The sequence below is a fragment of the Quercus suber genome, unplaced genomic scaffold (genome assembly GCF_002906115.3).
Source record: "Quercus suber isolate HL8 unplaced genomic scaffold, Cork oak 2.0 scaffold_150, whole genome shotgun sequence".
In the NCBI taxonomy this organism is placed as follows: domain Eukaryota; kingdom Viridiplantae; phylum Streptophyta; class Magnoliopsida; order Fagales; family Fagaceae; genus Quercus; species Quercus suber.
In genome coordinates this window covers 1290524-1309662 of record NW_027069611.1, presented here as the reverse complement: position 1 = coordinate 1309662, position 19139 = coordinate 1290524, and the positions used below count along the sequence as shown (strand labels likewise).

General features: G+C 33.9%; 1 pseudogene; it reads left to right on the top strand.

Annotated features, from left to right (window-relative positions):
• Positions 1-2634: 2634 nt before the first annotated feature.
• LOC111989302 (serine carboxypeptidase-like 1) lies at positions 2635-14875 on the top strand (annotated as a pseudogene).
• The last annotated feature ends 4264 nt before the right edge of the window (positions 14876-19139 follow it).

Below are 19139 nucleotides of genomic sequence, written 5' to 3'. Positions count from 1 at the left end.
AGAGTAACTACAACACTGTGCCTATATATAGAGTTCTTCGGAGTCTAGACTACAAACATGTAGGAGATAAAGAGAAATGTTATGTCCACAACATTTTCACAACAAATCATATGTGACAAGTTGTTACTAATGGGTATAAAAGTAATTTCGATAGTGGATTCAAATTAAAAACCTGTAACAACTTGCTAATTAGGATTTATTGTAAAAATGTTGTGAAAATATTGTGGACGTAGCACTTCTTACGAGACAAAACCTAAAAATATTGTCTTCATGAAAAAGATTATGAATAATAACTTCGGCATTGGAGGCTCCCCCATTGGGGTGAGTCTCAATGGTTATGTCCTTTCTCTCCTTTTTGTGAGTGTTTGAGTTTGAATCTACCTTGCAATTTTTGTGCATCAACAACATTTGTTATAGGAACAACACAAACATTATCCATCGGCGAAATGCACTAATAAAAATTGATTGAAGGGAAAGAGAGAGATTTCCCTATGTATTGTTCTCTATAAGACCACTCAAAGATGCTTTTGCAAAAATGAGCAAATATCTGTTTTTGTAGACAACTAAAGGATATAGGAAACCAATAAGAAAGGCAACTCTTGACAATGGTTTGGGTTTAATTTATCCCAATGTGTATCTAACATTTTCTTATTGAAGAAAATTAACAGCTTATACAAGTAACAAAATGAACATAAATAAAAGCAGAGTATGTCATGATTCATGACTTATAGTTACAAACTTTTCAAAACAAGAAGTTTTGTGAGATTAAAAACTTTTTCACTTTTTAAATAACTACTACGGTGACATGTTTTGATCCGTGCATAATAATGTAGGTGTTTGTGGTGGGCCCATGTAAATATGTTATTGCACCAATCATAATTTATTATCTTAACAATTGTGAAAAATAGTATGAAAAAGGTTGTGTCCTTAGCAATATTCTTTTAAATACTCATATTTTTAAAAGCTAGGATATTTAACAATACTCGCATTTCTTTTTTTGTGAATGTGATACTTCTACTAGTAACAAGGTCACACGTGATGGTAATTTTGTCAATTGCCACATACATGGGTAACTACCGTCGCATTGGCCATTGGGTAGTAACCCAGCAATTTTTGGTGTTTTTTTCACACTGGGTAGCTAAAATCCGATGATAGGTTTTGTCGGATTTTAACAGGCCACATGCATGATCCTATACTTCAAACCTTCAAATGGACATTCAAAAATTTTATTTTCTTTTGTAGTTTAACAGGGCCACAAGTGATAGTATATATGTTTGTTACATTCAGTAATAACTTATGTTGAATTGAACAGTATTTCCATGGTGAATTTCATACCCAGATATATACCGTTGAAGGACCTTAACAAGGGATTCCTTACCTCCTCAATTCACAACTAATTTCCTACTTTTAAGATGCTATTTACTCAATTTTTGTGCCTACTAGAATTTGACAAAAGGTGACAAAGATGGCTATGTGATCGATAATACGTGTAGCATCTTACTGGTACAACAAAAGAAAACAGATGGACAGAGGGCCAGCCCAGCCATGCAAATTTTAGTGACCGACTTCATGTCTCCATATAAAGACTGTTACGACTTATGTAATTCACATGTTAAGAACAAATATCATGATTTTATGTAATTGGCTAATCTTTTGACAAAACGCACTTTACTTGTATTTGGGTAGATCTAAGATGTGTTGAAATGCTTCAAAAAACCATGTTTCAAGATCAAGTGTTGAAGCCTTCAAGTCTGTCCAAGAAAGCTGCTAGTATGTGTCAAGGTTTAAAAAACTGCTCAAGCCCGTGTGCTCGACACCTTCTATCTGTCAAGATTTACAAAAATCAGAATTTCTGGTCTGATTTCTTGAGATCCGTGTTTATGTGTTTGGGCATTCTTTCCTCCTAACCCTAAACATAGGAAAGGATTGTTTTAAGGATCGTCAAATAGTACACAAGTTGCACAGGCATTGAGAAAAGTTTGTTCAAGCAATTTGTGACCGAAGAAAAAGTTTTGCCCTAGTTCATCTCTTTTGAAGAAGTTGCTGTGTATGTGCACCTTTGGGTTTTGTGACCAAGTATCTTCTTGATCTTCATCGTGGATGAACTGAAGAACTTTGCAGCCAACAACTCTTTCTAGTTGGTGATTGAAGTCGTGTACTGGGATCCGCGCAATTGGTTAGTCACGTACTTGGGAGCCGTGCATCAAAAAGGGAAATTGTCACTACAGAATAAGTTCAATTGGATATTGGGGTAAGGGTTCAATTGTAGGTTGGTAAGGTACTTGAGATTCCTTTACTTGTAACCGCTTGTTGTGATAATAGTAAAATTTCGAGAGTGGTGGCCTGAAAATCACCCGGTGGGGTTGTTGCCGTCAGGTTTTCCCCATTCGTAAACAAATCACCGTTTTATTTATTTTCCATTGCATTATTAGTTTATTAGTGATTTGTTTGTGCTACTACGCATTTACATATTAATTAACTTAATTAATTTACTTGGCTAAATTAATTGGTTAATTTATCACAAGGGGTCGATTTGTTTTTGGCCTATCAAAGACCTTCACACTCTTCGCACCAAGAGAAAATTACAAAAAATGGAAGTATCATATGATGATGACCAAGGGCTATCGAAATTAAATGCCAAAATTTGCATGTCTATTTTTCCACTTGATCTTTCTACTGCTTTTCTCAGCTCCTGCGGTTTCTTTCTCAATTGTCAAGACTTTGCCAGGATTTTCTGGTTCTCTTCCCTTCAAACTTGAAACTGGGTGAGTCTCTTGACCACTTGTTCTAATGGCTTCCTTTGATCATTTTATGATATTTTGAAAATTTCATCATTAATATTGTACAAAAATGTACAAGAAGACTATAATCCACACTAACCACCATTGTTAACCCAATAATTAAATGTTTGTAAGCAGATACATCGGTGTGGATGAGAAGGAAGATATGCAATTATTATACTACTTTGTTGAATCTAAGGGGAACCCCAGAGAGGACCCCCAGGCCCCCCCCCCCCCCCCTTGTGGTCTGGATCAATGGTGACCTTGGCTATATTGGCCTCTCTAGACTTGCTGTTAAGATAGGTTTTTCTTTATACTACTATAATGTCTGCGCAATTTCTGATTTAATTAAAAATTATATATAACCACGCCGCACACATTTGGCGTGATGGTCACTCCACAAGTATAAATGCTTGTGAGGTGTGAGAGGAGGGCAAGGGTTGGGGTTCAATTCTGCAAGAAGGAGTTCTGCACACATACACTTAGATTAGGGTAGAGTAGAATTTCTATCTTGTATTAATATATATACACACACATAAATTATAATAATAATAAGTGGACTACTTGAAACTATAATCGAGTTTTACATTAAGTAAATAAATAAGTCATATAGAGTTTAATGAAATAGACTCTTAAATTCTTGAAATTTAATATATAGTTTAATGAACTATCATGATAATTAATGAGTCTAGATACTTGTCACAAAGAGAATACGGCAATTTGGCATAATCATGGTTTCTAGGACCCAACTTCTTCTTCTTTTATTTATTTTTATTAGAAACTTGCACGCAACTTCTTAAATATAAAATTTTGATATATAATCAAAATAATTGAAATAAATAGTAAATTTTTATTTCACTTCAAAATTTTAGTTGTAGAATATAACAATTTTGAAACTTAGGTAACAGAGTTTTAGAACATATAATTTTTAATTAAATGTGTGATAAACATGCATATTAACAGTAAATAAGTAAACTTCAGCAAAAGAAATATTTTATGGAAATGTACATGTAAAAGAAAGATTAGTGAAACCATGAAGGGTTTGATCCAAATAATTCTTTAGTTATTCTTGACAAGTCTTCCACAACAACAATTAGCAAAGTATTAAAAACCATGAATATGTATGACATCATTGTAAATATAAAGTTAAAAAAATTTGGATAGAAAGACATAGAGTGCAATGTTTTCAAAAGTTTAGAGATGAAGAAAGAAATATGATAGTTTAGGGATTGTTACGTTGGTAAACCAAGAACAAAAGATGAGTGTGGGTTGTATTTTTGAAGTGTATTTGATAAACTAGAATTGTGCACCTAGGGTTTCTCTAGTCAAGTTCTCTAAAACCATGTATCATAAAAGAAATTTGAAGAATGGTGATCAAGGTGATGTTGTTGCCCATTGAACAAAGAGTTGTTGTGAAAAATCTCAATAGGGTTCTTGAAGTTGTGAATGAAGTGTTCGTGTTGAAAATAGTCCAAGGAGTTAGAGCTGCATGTGGTCACATCAAAAAGTACTACATGAGGTAGCGATAGAGTTTAGGGTTAATGTTTTTGTAAATACTTCAATTTTACGTAGTGGATCCATTTCCTCCAGGGTTGGTCATAATCAAATCCCTAGAGAGCATTACCTGTCTAGAGTGTTCTCTTTAATTAGACTTATATTATTTATTTTCTATTTTTTATAGTTGCGATATCGTTCTCTCTTTAATTAGACTTATATGATTTATTTTTTGTTTTTTATAGTTGTGATATCGTTCTATGCTTTGATAACCACAAACTTACAATCATAAGTGATTAACTTAACCAATTTGGCTAAAAATTGGTTAATTTCCAATAAATGGAACCTAAATTTCCCGTGGAAAAAAACTGAACTTCATTAAAAGTTTTAGGAAGAAAACAATTGTTTGCCATACAATAACAAACTTGTAACTCACATATGCAAGTGTCTTTCAATCCTAAAAGCTACCATGCATTTTTAAGCTTCCAAAACACTTTTACACTACCAATTGACTCTTTGAAATATAATCCATTTCATGCTGTAGTAAGAATATTCTACTCTTCCCATATGGGATGATGGCTTAGGGTAAAGTCATCAAACCTTTAATAATAATACATATACACAAGACACCAACTCCTATTTCTTGGCACATAAGGAAAACCAAATTACCATTTTTGTAAATGTAAACAGTTTCAACAATAACAAAGCTTTAGTTCCAATTTTTTTAGGGTTTGTAAAGAAAATTTCAGCACAAACATAAAAAGATAGGCAACGTTAAGAATTTGATCAAATCCTTACTTTTGGATTTTTGTAGGTCCTATAAAGTTTAACTTAGTTGAGTACAATGGCAGCTTACCAACCTTTGTGTTAAATCCATATTCATGGATGATGAAGTGCAAACTCGTCAGTTGAAGTAGGTGCGTCCAAATGGAGCCAAACCCTCATCGCTATGATTGTAGAAGTGGAAAGGTAGCTCCCTTAGATTTGTCACCGGTGTGGTGCCTGCCACAACGTCTCTGATGCCAAAGTTAGTATAAGGAAACTCTTTGGAAAAGAATTATGTAGTGTAATAGAACAAGAAGTATTTCTAAGTGTGTCTATGTACCTCATGTTGATGTTGTGAGGGCTTTATATATGTTTCCACAGCCCCTAGTCGTTGTGGCTGTTAATGTAGTTTTAATGTCTCTTTTGGTAACGCCTCCTGGTCAATGATGTGAGCTTTGATGAGCTTCCAACGGTCTGTACAGCTGTTCCTGCAACCGTCCGAGGCATTTATCTATCCGCATTGAATGACTTCTTTTCCTTCGTCAATAATGTGGCTCATATCGTCAGAGGCACCTAGTTAGTCTATCTGTCAATACTACTTCGTTGGTTCGGATGAGGTCGTCCAAATAAGTTGAGTTCGTCAATCCCATCAACGGACTAAGATAATTGCAATTTATTGACTATGATGGCACTTACAGGTTTCATTCTTCGTTTTCTAAGGCATGTTTATAAATATACCTAGGTTGCTAGTGTAATATTTGTAGATTCTCCCGTTGGCACTGGATTCTCATATTCCAGGACATTTCAAGGGTCCTAGACCGGAGATAAAAAAATTTGCCATTTCGGTTTATGGATTTTTGAGAAAGGTGCAACATCTTCTTCAATCACCTTCCAATTTGCAATAATATTCACTAATTTAGTTTCATCATTTAAAAACTTTATAAAATGGGAATAAGGATTGATATATTGATATAACATTACCAAATTATCAATCCTTTATTCCCATAATTTGGAAACCTGGTTATTCATTTTTGGATACATTGTATTTGTTTCTGCTATACTATGATGTTTGTGCATCTAATGAGGGTGCTATTATAATTAATTGATAATACTGATAAGTACAAGTCAAGAAATTGAATAGCTTCAAAAATACAATATTTGCTTCAATAAATGACATAAAACAAGATAAGAGAAAATGAAATGTTTTAACTAGGCCTAATATTCTAATTGGCAACTCAAATTAATAAAGATTAAGCCAGGAAAACCAGTTTGAAGTGTATTAATACTATACGTATCTATCCTGCAGTGGTACATATATATATATATATATATTAAATAACTGAGAGCCCATAATAAACCTCCTAAATTCACTAACTGTTAAGAGAATTAAAATCTTTTATCTCACGAGGAGGTACATGGTATATTTTTCCCTATCCCACACTCTGTTTTGACGTGTACGTCAAAGTAGGCCATGTGATCGTTGATACGTGGAGCACCGAACTGACATGCAACAAAAATTAGCAAAACAGATGTACTCGTACGTAGGACCACCATGCCATGCAACCTACGGATATATATATATATATATATTTTTTTTTTTTTTTAAATAACTGAGAGCCCATAATAAACCTCCTAAATTCACTAACTGTTAAGAGAATTAAAATCTTTTATCTCACGAGGAGGTACATGGTATATTTTTCCCTATCCCACACTCTGTTTTGACGTGTACGTCAAAGTAGGCCATGTGATCGTTGATACGTGGAGCACCGAACTGACATGCAACAAAAATTAGCAAAACAGATGTACTCGTACGTAGGACCACCATGCCATGCAACCTACGGCGGTGGCGGACTCCATATATACTCTCACTCGTCACTCACACCAAGAGCAAATTACAGAAATGGCAGCATCATATGATGAACAAAAGCTGGCAAAACTAAATGCCAAAAACTTGAACTCTTTCCTTCAAACTTGAAACTGGATGAGTCTCCCAACCACTTGTCCTAATGCCTTCCTTTAATCATTTTATGATATGTTGAAAAGTTTATCAATATCAAATAAAGATTTACAATAAGACTATAATCCACACAAGCCACTGTGTAACCCAATGATTTTTTGTCAGCAGATACATTGGCATAGGTGAGAATGAAGATGTGCAATTATTCTACTACTTTATCAAATCTGAAGGGAACGCCAGGGAGGATTGTGGTCTGGATTACTGGTGGCCCTGGTTGCCCTGCTCTCTGTGGACTTATTTTTGAGATAGGTTAATTTCTCTTTATATATTTTTTGTATGATAATTAATTTATTTTAGAGTTAAATGAAATTTTGATCAGAAGTACGATTGTTTGTGTTTCTTTAAAAGTATTATTTAATATTTTATAGAAAGGACGCTGAATGAAGATTACTATATAAATTAATGGTAATCTTTTTTATTTGAAATAAAAAATATCATAATAGAATAACTAAACTTATTTATAGTTTTGATATACTGAATGAAAATTACTACATAAATTAATGGTAATCTTTATTAGAACTGTGAAACAAATAGGATTTTTGTGCGACTAGCAACCTACAATTATGCCCATCTGTTGTGCCATTGGGCATATATAATGTATGTAGCCCCTTGCTTCCTTGACATTGCCATGCGTTCATTCTAAACTGAACCTTTTTTAGAGTGTGAACATGATTTTACATACTTTTGGCTTTTTCTAGGCCCTTTACAGTTTAACATTGTTGAGTACAATGGCAGCCTACCAACTTTGGCATTAAATCCATATTCATGGACCAAGGTAAATGCAATATATTGATCATGATTGTCATTGCAAGTTCGTTTATCGTTTTTGCTAAGACATGTTTATAATTATACGTAGGTTTCTAGTGTAATATTTGTAGATTCTCCTATTGGCACGGGATGTTGGGCTTTGTGGAGCCTAGTTTATGTTTAAATTTTTTGCCCGTTTTGTAGCCTATTATAACCCTGTAAGTAGGATATAAAAGCCGCTTTTGTGATTAGAGTTTGTTATTACTATTGTTGTTGTGTTTTTAGAGAGAGGGCAAAAATACTGTAGCCGCACTTTGTATTTTTTCCTGATAATAAAGAAATCCCTGTAACTCCGTGGATGTAGGCAAATTGCCGAACCACGTAAATACTGTCTTGTGCGTGTGATTGTTTTCTTTGACATGTGTTTTCTCTTTTCTTTTTTTCTTTTTTTTGTTTCTCATAGGTTGGAATTTCAGTTTGAATTCCTAACAACTGGTATCAGAGCCTAGGGTTAGGTTTGAGTGGGAGCAATGGCAGAGGAAGCAGGAAAGACATATGGAATAGAAAAGTTTGATGGCATAGACTTCGCATATTGGAGGATGCAGATTGAAGATTATCTTTATGAGAGAAAACTGCACCTGCCTCTTTTGGGGACAAAACCTGAGGCGATGAAGGGGCTCTTCTTGACAGACAGGTACTGGGAATTATCAGGTTAACTTTGTCTAGGTCTGTTGCATACAATGTTGTAAAGGAGAAGACCACAATAGATCTGATGAAGGCTTTGACTGGTATGTATGAAAAGCCGTCAACAAACAACAAGGTGCATCTAATGAAGAAACTGTTCAATTTGAAGATGGTAGAGAATGCATCAGTAGCACAACATCTGAATGAATTTAACACTATCACAAATCAATTTTTGTCTGTAGAAATTGATTTTGATGATGAGATTCGTGCTCTGATCGTCTTGGTTTCTTTGCCAAACAGTTGGGAGGCAATGAGGATGACAACAAGTAATTCTACAAGAAAGGAAAAGCTTAAGTACAACGATATTCGAGATTTAATTCTGGTTGAGGAGATTGGCAGAAGAGATGCAGGTGAAACCTCAGGATCTGGTTCTACCCTAAACCTTGAGACAAGAGGCAGAGGTAATAACAGAAATTCAAATCAAAATAGATCAAAATCCAGAAATTCTAATCGAAATAGAAGTAAATCTAGATCAGGCCAATAGGTACAATGCTGGAATTGTGGAAAAACAGGTCACTTTAGGAACCAATGCAAAAGCCCTAAGAAGAAGAATGAAGATGATTCTACTAATGCTATAACAGAAGAGGTACAGGATGCATTACTTCTTACAGTAGACAGTCCACTTAATGATTGGGTTTTGGACTCAAGAGCTTCGTTTCACACCACTCCACACCAAAATATCATACAAAATTATGTTGCACGTGATTTTGGTAAGGTGTATTTGGCTGATGGTTCAGCCTTGGATGTTGTAGGTATGGGAGACGTTCGGATATTGTTGCCTAATGGGTCTATTTGGTTACTGGAGAAGGTTCGACATATTCCTGACCTGAGAAGGAATCTGATTTCTGTTGAACAACTTGATGATAAAGGGCATGCAATACTATTTGTTGGTGGTACTTGGAAGGTTACAAAGGGAGCTAGGGTATTGGCTCGTGAAAAGAAGACTGGTACTCTATATATGACCTCAAGTCCAAGAGACACAATTGCAATTGCTGATGCAAGTACTGATATGAGCCTATGGCACCGCAGACTTGGTCACATGAGTGAGAAAGGTATGAAGATGCTGCTGTCAAAAGGAAAACTACCAGAATTGAAGTCCATTGATTTTGACATGTGTGAAAACTGCATCTTAGGAAAGCAGAAAAAGGTGAGCTTCTTGAAAACTGGCAGGACACCGAAGGCTGAAAAATTGGAGTTAGTGCACACTGATTTGTGGGGGCCTTCTCCGATTGCATCCCTTGGAGGTTCAAGATATTACATCACTTTCATTGATGACTCAAGCAGAAAGGTATGAGTTTATTTTCTGAAAAATAAATCTGATGTATTTGAAACTTTTAAGAAGTGGAAGGCCATGGTTGAGACAGAAACAGGTTTGAAAGTAAAATGTTTGAGGTCAGATAATGGAGGAGAGTACATAGATAGAGGGTTCAATGAGTATTGTGCTGCACAGGGAATTAGGATGGAGAAGACCATTCTTGGGACACCACAGCAGAATGGTGTGGCTGAGCGCAAGAACAGAACTCTCAATGAGTGTGTTAGGAGTATGAGGTTGCATGCTGGACTACCAAAAACTTTCTAGGCTGATACTGTTAGCACTGCAGCTTACCTGATAAACCGAAGGTCATTAGTTCCCATGGAGTTCAGACTTCCTAAGGAGGTTTAGAGTGGTAAAGAGATAAAGTTTTCACATTTAAAAGTTTTTTGTTGTGTTTCTTATGTTCATATTGATTCTGATGCTCGTAGTAAACTTGATGCGAAATCTAAAATATGTTTTTTTATTGGCTATGGTGATGAGAAATTTAGCTATAGGTTTTAGGATGAATAAAACAGGAAAATCATCAGAAGTAGAAATGTGATATTTAATGAACAGGTTATGTATAAGGACAGGTCAACTGTAGTGTCAAATGTTACAGAGAAAGATCAAAAGAAATCTGAGTTTGCTAACTTAGATGGATTGACTGAAAGTACTGTCCAGAAAAATGGTGAAGAAGATAAAGAGAATGTAAATTCACAGGTAGATTAGAGTACACCTGTAGCTGAAGTCCGCAGATCTTCTAGGAACATTAGAGCTCCACAGCATTATTCACCCGCTTTAAATTATCTCCTATTGACTAATGGTGGTGAGCTAGAGTGTTATGATGAAGCCTTGCAAGATGAGAATTCAAGCAAGTAGGAGTTAGCCATGAAGGATGAGATGGATTCCTTGTTGGGGAATCAGACATGGGAACTGACTGAATTACCAGTAGGAAAGAAGGCTTTGCACAACAAGTGGGTATATAGAATAAAGAATAAGCATGATGGTAGCAAACGTTATAAGGCCAGATTGGTTGTTAAAGGGTTTCAGCAAAAGGAGGGCATTGACTACACAGAGATATTTTCTCCAGTTGTGAAGATGTCAACAATTAGACTGGTGCTGGGAATGGTGGCTGCACAAAACTTACATCTTGAGCAGTTAGATGTGAAGACGGCATTCCTTCATGGTGACTTGGAGAAAGACATTTACATGATTCAGCCAGAAGGGTTCATTGTTCAGAGACAAAAGAATCTAGTCTGCAAGCTGAGAAAGAGCTTGTATGGCCTAAAACAAACTCCTAGACAGTGGTACAAGAAATTTAACAGCTTTATGCATAGAATTGGGCTCAAGAAATGTGAAGCTGATCACTGTTGCTATGTTAAGTTTTTTGACAATTCTTACATCATATTACTATTGTATGTGGATGATATGCTTATTACTTGGTCTTGCATTAAGGAGATTAACAATCTGAAGAAGCAATTGTTAAAACAGTTTGCAATGAAGGATTTGGGAGCTGCAAAGCAAATCCTTAGTATGAGAATCATTAGAGACAAGGCTAATGGTACATTGAAACTTTCACAGTCAGAGTATGTGAAGAAAGTTCTCAGCAAATTCAACATAAATGAAGCTAAATCAGTGAGCACACCATCTTATAAGCAGGATATAAAAGCCGCTTTTGTGATTAGGGTTTGTTACTACTACTGTTGTTGTGTTTTTAGAGAGAGAGAAAAAAAAAACACTGTAGCCGCACTTTGTATTTTTCCTTGATAATAGAGAAATTCCTATAACTCCGTGGATATAGGCAAATTGCCGAACCACGTAAATACTGTCTTGTGTATGTGATTGTTTTCTTTGACGTGTGTTTTCTTTCTTTTTTTTCTTTTTTTGTTGTTTCTCACAGGTTGGAATTTCAGTTTGAATTCCCAACACTGGATTCTCATATTCAAGGACTATGCAAGGGTCCCATACTGGGGATACAAAATCTTCCAATTCGATTTATGAATTTTTCAGAAATGTGAAGCATCATCTTCAACCACCTTCCAATTAACTCAAATTTTCAATGTATCGATCCTTATTCCCTTTGAAAATCAATCCATTTATGCCCATAATTTGGCAAACTGGTTATGAATTTTTGGATCTCTAGTTAGCATCTGTTTTTGCTATACTATGATGGTTGTGTATCTAATGAGGGTTCTATTAGAAGCACAACCATACCTGTTTCCGTTTTTGGCCTTTACATATAGTGGTTGCTTAGTCATCCCATATTCATGGCTAATCCACTTTATATCGCTGGTGACTCATATTCTGGCAGGGTTGTTCCAGTCATTGTTCAAAGAATATCAGAGGGTAGTGATAAACAATTGAACAGATCCTTTTGAGCACTTCATTAGCTTCTCTTGATTACAAAACACAGTTAATTGTTATGCTGTAGGTATTGAAGCTGGGGACAAACCACCACTCAATATCAAAGTACATGATCTAATTCCAAATCCTCGATTATTTTGATAGGCTCTTGCTATCCTTGTAATGTTCCAATGACTTTTTCATGGTTATTCGCTTGGTAATCCAATAACAGATCCAAAATTTTATTTCAATTCAAGAGTTCCATGTGTTCATCGTGCAATTATTCCTGATGAGCTTTACGATGTTATTTGGTAACATCTTTTCTAGTAGAATTTCTAGTTCATACAAAAATTCATCACTAACAAACTCTTTACCTTTTATTGTCACCAATTGTCTTAAATTTGCCTTTACAAAGTGAGTCATTGTACATTTTTGTAGAGTGCTAAAAGAAGTTGCAAAGCTGAGTACAGAGATATAAACTCTAGCAACAAACAGTGCGCAAATGATCTTCAAGCAATCTCAAATGTCAATAAACCACCCCGTTTTTCCATTTTAACTGAAACTATTCTCTTTAATCTCAAATTCAGTTTGCATTATTGATTAGAATACTCATTTATTATTTTTCTTATGTAGTGCACTGAAGGAATAAACCAAATGCATGTTACAATACCTAGGTGTTAAGAATATGTGATTCAATGTTAGGAATATATGTCAACATTTTATGTAATTAGCTAATTCTATGACAAAACACACTTTACTTGTAATTGAGTTAATTTAGGATGTGTTTAATGCTTCAAGAAATAAGGTTTCAAGTTCAAGTGTTAAAGCCTTTCAAGCTGTCCAAGAATTAAGTGAAGAAGTGCTGTTCATTAAAGCTCAACAGCTCGTATCTATCGAGATTTACAGAGAGATGTTTTAGCCTGAGGCTAGATAGCTGTTCAACAGATAGGGTATCTGTCGAGATTTATGAAGTTCAGTTTTTCAGAGCTGATTTTCATCTAATTCATGAACGTATGTTTGAGCTTTCTTTTCTCACAACTCTAAACATATATAAAGATTATTTTAAGGCCATAGAAGGTTACACGCACAGTTGCACAAAAGCACAATTCCACAAGTGTAAAGAAAAGTGTAACCGAAAACCTAATTTGCCATAGTTCTTCTTTCTCTTGAAGAAGTTGTTGTGTTTGTACACTATAGGGTTTTGTGACCAAGCAACTTCATGATCTTCATTGTATGATGAACAGAAGAACTTTGCAGCCAACATCCTTCTCAAGTTGGTGATCAAGTCGTGTACTGGGATCTGCGCAATTTGTTTGTCACGTACTGGGAGCTGTGCATTGAAAATGAGAGATTGTCATTACAGAACAAGTCCAATTGAGTAGTATTAGGGTAAGGGTTCAACTGTAGGTTAGTATAAGGTACTGGAATTCCTTTACTTGTAACCGCTTGTTTTGAAAATAGTGGATTCCCCCAGTGGGTTTTTACCGTGTTGGTTTTCCCCATTCGTAAACAAATCACTGTGTCAATTTATTTTCCACTGCATACATAGTTATTTGGTGATTTGTTTGTGCTGCCACTACATTGCATGTTAATTTAATTAATTAATAAACTTGGCTGATTAATCAATTAATCTATCACAATGAGTCAATACATTCTTGGCCTATCACTAAGTGCCCCAATTACATTTGGCAATTACTTATAAAAAGACCTAGAGACCCTGATCACTCACTTTGTAAAGTAAATCCTTCACTTCTCTCTTACTACAAGTTTGTTTCATGGATGTGATGAAGTATGAATCATTGACTACCATATATTATAGAACTACAATTGTTTTCTCAGCTACATATGGGCAAATAACGCTATCGTCCAGAAAGCACTTCTTGTTAGAAAGGTAAGAGAAGCTCTCTCAGAAATTAAAATTGATGTAAAGTATTGCTAGCCAAATAAAAAATTTTAAAAATCATACAAACAAAATTTATATAAGATACAACCTTATGTAATTTTCATGATGAAAATCAGGGAACAGTTAAAGAGTGTGGAAAAGACGTCACCGTGACTTACCATACAAGATGGATGTTAAGAGTACAGTAAGCTATCATTTTTATCTCAACAGCAAAGGTTATCGAGCTCTGATATACAGGTTTGATAGCAGACTTATTTTTCTTATACTTCATGTTCTCTCTGCAACTAACACAAAACAAGATAAGGGCATATGAGATGTTTTAACTAGGCCTAATATTCTAATTGGCAACTCTATTAATACTATACGTATCTATGCTGCAGTGGTGATCATGACATGGTTGCTCCATACATAGGAACCCAATTGTGGATCAAATCTCTAAATTTGTCCGTTGTTGATGAGGGGCGTCCATGGCTGGTAGATGATCAAGTTGGAGGGTAGGCCTATTCTATGGTTATACTGTTGTATGTTAACAATGTTGAGTTCTATTGCAAGTTGTAATTGTTCTGAATTTTTGTAGATTCACAAGGTGATACTCAAACCACCTCACATTTGCTACTGTAAAGGCAAGAGTGCTATTCAACCATAAGTGTTTTGCCAAGTGAAAGTGAAAGTGAATAGAGTTTTAATTAGTATGACCTTTGCAGGGAGGGGGTCACACAGCTCTAGAGTACAGGCCTAAGGAATGCTATAACATGTCCAATAGGTGGATCTCTCGTGAACCATTGTAATCGCTCTTTTTATTACCAGCTCCAGATGGCAGACAAACTAGAAGTTTTGCTAATAAATGCCTTTAATAAGGCCATGATGTGCTAGTTAATTACTTGTTTTCACTTTATTTATTTGATTTGAGTTCTGTTTAAGTAAAAAGAAAAAAACTGAAAGAAAAAAAATCTTCTTCTTCTTCTTCTTTTTTTTTTTTTTTCTTTTTGTGTATATTGTAGTTCTTTTTATACTCAAGAAGAAGTTGACCTGTGAGGTCCTTAATTAGGCTTGAATCAAGCTAAAATTAAGGGTTGACTAAATACAATGTTAAAAATGCGTGAAATATTGTCATGCCTTTTTAAAATTGTATTTTGTCAATCCTTAATGCAGCATGGTGGTAAGAGTACTCAGTTTTCCTTGTTTTTTAAGAGAGCGTGTGCTATGACTGCATTAAGGATTTGCCCTAGAGATTTTCCTATATATAACTCCTGAGGTGTGAAATTTTTGAAACTCCATGATACTGAAATTTTATTAATTTTCCAATAGTGCACTACTAACATCATTTTATTACTTGTCATTCAACTTTGAGCCATTATTATCTCTTGTTGTTGACAACAATGGTAGGAAATCAGAAGGGCCAACTCTTTGACAAAGGGTTGGACTAGACCATTATAGGTATACTAATTTGAAATTAATTTAGCCCTATATATCTAACATCGGTTAATTATAGAAAATCAACTAATGATAAACCTGAACAAAATCAGAGGCCGTGATGATGACTTATAGTTACGGATTTTTCAAAACAATAAGTTAGTGATGATACAAATATCATTTTCATAATGAATTTGGCTACAAATTCGGTTGTAGACTACAATAAATAATTAAAAGATGACAGGTGTCCATGTTCCTATCATGTGCATTACAAATGACTTACTAAATCATACTTAACTGATTATATATAAACAAGAACACATGTCATATTTCTATTATTAATTGTAGTTTAATCTTGGGCTACAATCAAGTTTATAGCTAAAATTTTTCCTTTCATAATTGCTAAGCTAAAATGTTTTGATTTGTATATAATAAAAGAGGTGTTAGTGGTCGACTCATGTGAAAATGAAGTTACACTAATATTGATAACTTGTCACCTTAGCATTTTATTATTAAAAAAAATACTCTATTTATTTTTTGAAGTTAGGAAATTTTACAATACCTATATATCTATATATATATATATATATTTTTTTTTTTTTTTTTTGGGCGTCGGTTTGATACTTCTATAAGTAACAGGGCATACATGATGAATTGATGATAATTACTTTTTCAATTGCCGCATGTATTGATAACTCACGTCACATAATTACTTTTTCAATTGTCGCATATATTGATAACTCACGTCACACTAAGTAATAACCTCACTAGTTTTTTAGTATTTTTAAATTTATTTTTTCATGTTAGACAATGTTAGGTTCAAATAAAATAATATTTACCTCAAATCCATTCGTAGATTCTAGACATGGCAAAATGGGTCAGAATTTTCTGACCTGACTTGGCCCGACCCAAAAAATACATGACCCGAACCGATTTTTTTGACCCGAAACAAAAACGAGTTGACCCGTGACCTAACTCTTATTTTTTGTGACCCGACCCGCAACCCAAACCCGAACCATTTTTAAAACTTCTTTTTTTTTTTTGTTAAAAAATAAAAAATAAAATTAAGATAATATTGGTTTAATTTTTTGTTGTGAGTTTTAAGGAAACAATTAAGACATTTACATAACTGTATACAAATTAATTGAAAGATGAATGATTGAGCATTCTGTAATGAGTAAAGATTTCTAGATATCAAATAGCAAAGTACATGCCAAGATAATCTGGTTACAATACAACTAAAAACATAGATTTAAAATTGTAAATATGTATGAGAAACATTCACAAATGTGAAAATAGTGAAGCCAAAGTATCAAATTAACATAAATTATTAATGCTTAGACCTATTTTTTAAAAACTTATGTCCAAAATAAACGGATTTTCAAATAAATTATGATATTTCCTAGAGTGTATGTTGCTTAACAATGATATAATATTCATAAAAAAGACTATGTATAAATAAGTAAACAATCAAACTTTAATATATATCTCAAATTAAAATTGAGTACCAACCACAATTGATAATAGATTATAAAATTAATTTTCCATATGGTAAATTTCTTATATGTTTTTATTCTTTGTCAAATAAATTATCCAATAAGTCATTTGTAATTTTATTTTATATTTTGGGATGTTGATTGTGTAGAAATGAAACTTGTGTATTTGTTTTACTTATCTTTGTGTTATTTTATTTTAGATAGCAATGTTGGGATATGTATAATTTTTAAAATATTGAATAAGTATTAATAAGTGTAATTCGTTCTTGATATATGTGGTGAATTCAAAGTAATGCATTTTACATCAAGTAATTTGTTCCATAACTTTCTAAATGGCAAATATATGTTGTTTTCTTAAAAATAAAAATAAAATAAAAATCATGTGAAAAATATGGGTCAACCCACAACCCAATTGACTCGAACCCGTTTTTAAACTGCTTAAAATGAATTGTTTTTAACCTGCAACCCGTTTGACCCGCAACTCGATTGACCCGACCTGAACCCGACCCGACCCGCCCGTTTTGCCATGTCTAGTAGATTCCACCATCATGTAGCCACGTATATATATCACTTCTATTTAATTTTAATTTAATTTTTTATTCAAGTTTTGCATAGATAATAACAGGATCATGCATTAACAATGACTTTGTCATATTGTGTAGAAATGAAATTGTGTATTTGTTTTACTTATCTTTGTGTTATTTTATTTTAGATAGCAATGTTGGGATTTGTATAATTTATAAAATATTGAATAAGTATTAATAAGTGTAATTCGTTCTTGATATATGTGGTGAATTCAAAGTAATGCATTTTACATCAAGTAATTTGTTGCATAACTTTCTAAATGGCAAATACATGTTATTTTCTTAAAAAATAAAAATAAAAAAAATCATGTGAAAAATATGGATCAACCCGCAACCCAATTGACTCGAACCTGTTTTTAACCCACCTAAAATGAATTGTTTTTGACCTCCAACCCGTTTGACCCGCAACCCGATTGACCTGACCTAAACCTGACCCGACCCGCCCGTTTTGCCATGTCTAGTAGATTCCACCATCATGTAGCCACGTATATATATCACTTCTATTTAATTTTAATTTTAATTTTTTATTCAATTTTGCATAGATAATAACAGGATCATGCATTAACAATGACTTTGTCATCTTAGATATTATTTTGGCGAAAATACCATTTTGTCCCTACATTTTGGTAGCAGTCAATTTAGTCCCTGTTATTTTCAATTTGTAACCAATTTGGTTCCTACTATTAATTTACTAACGAAAAATGCCTATGTGGCAAACGGTGTGCACTGTTAGCACACTTAAAACTTACGTGGCATATAAAATAATATTAAAAAGTACCAAATCAGCATTTTTATAATTAATAAAAAGCTATGTAGGGAAAAAAAAAAACTACAATTCTAAACTGATTTAAAAAAAAAAAAAAAAAAAAAATNATAAAAAAAAAAAAAAAAAAAAAAAAAAAAAAAAAAAAAAAAACACACATCAAGATCTGAGAAAGACTTGACAAACTTTGTTTGTGTCTGGATCTAAAGAAATGCAAAGGATCTAGATTACCAACAACTGAACAGAGAGAATCAAACCAATTTAACCTTTGATATACTTATACATCACTAAAACATTTGGATGCAAATGGATGTGGCTTCTTTACTTTCAAATATGAGGAGGAGATGAAGTCTGTAGCAGATTTCATGGAACCTAAGCCATGGCCAAGCTTTACACAGCCAAACCCCATGGCTATCGCCAGCAAGTCACAAACGGATGGCTAGCACTCACTCTCTCTCCCTTCACAGGGATTTCTCTCTCCTAAGCTCGATTCTCTCTCTCTTTTGATTTTCCTTTGATGTGTGCACTATTGAGATTGTTTGTGACTTTGTATTTCTAGAATGGGGTTTTGATTTAGCTTTCAACAAGGGTTGGGAAATCAGGTGGTCTTTGTGGTGGCAGTTTGTTGAAGAAAGTTGGGTTTTGGAATAGATTAGTGTAAGAAGGAGACTGAACAACAACAAAGATTAACACTTAATAAACCCATTTTGAAAGCCTCCAAGCAAGATCAAGACTAATCAATCTCCAAATCAAAACAAATCATGCCGGGAAAATTTCTTATTCACTTTCACTTCTT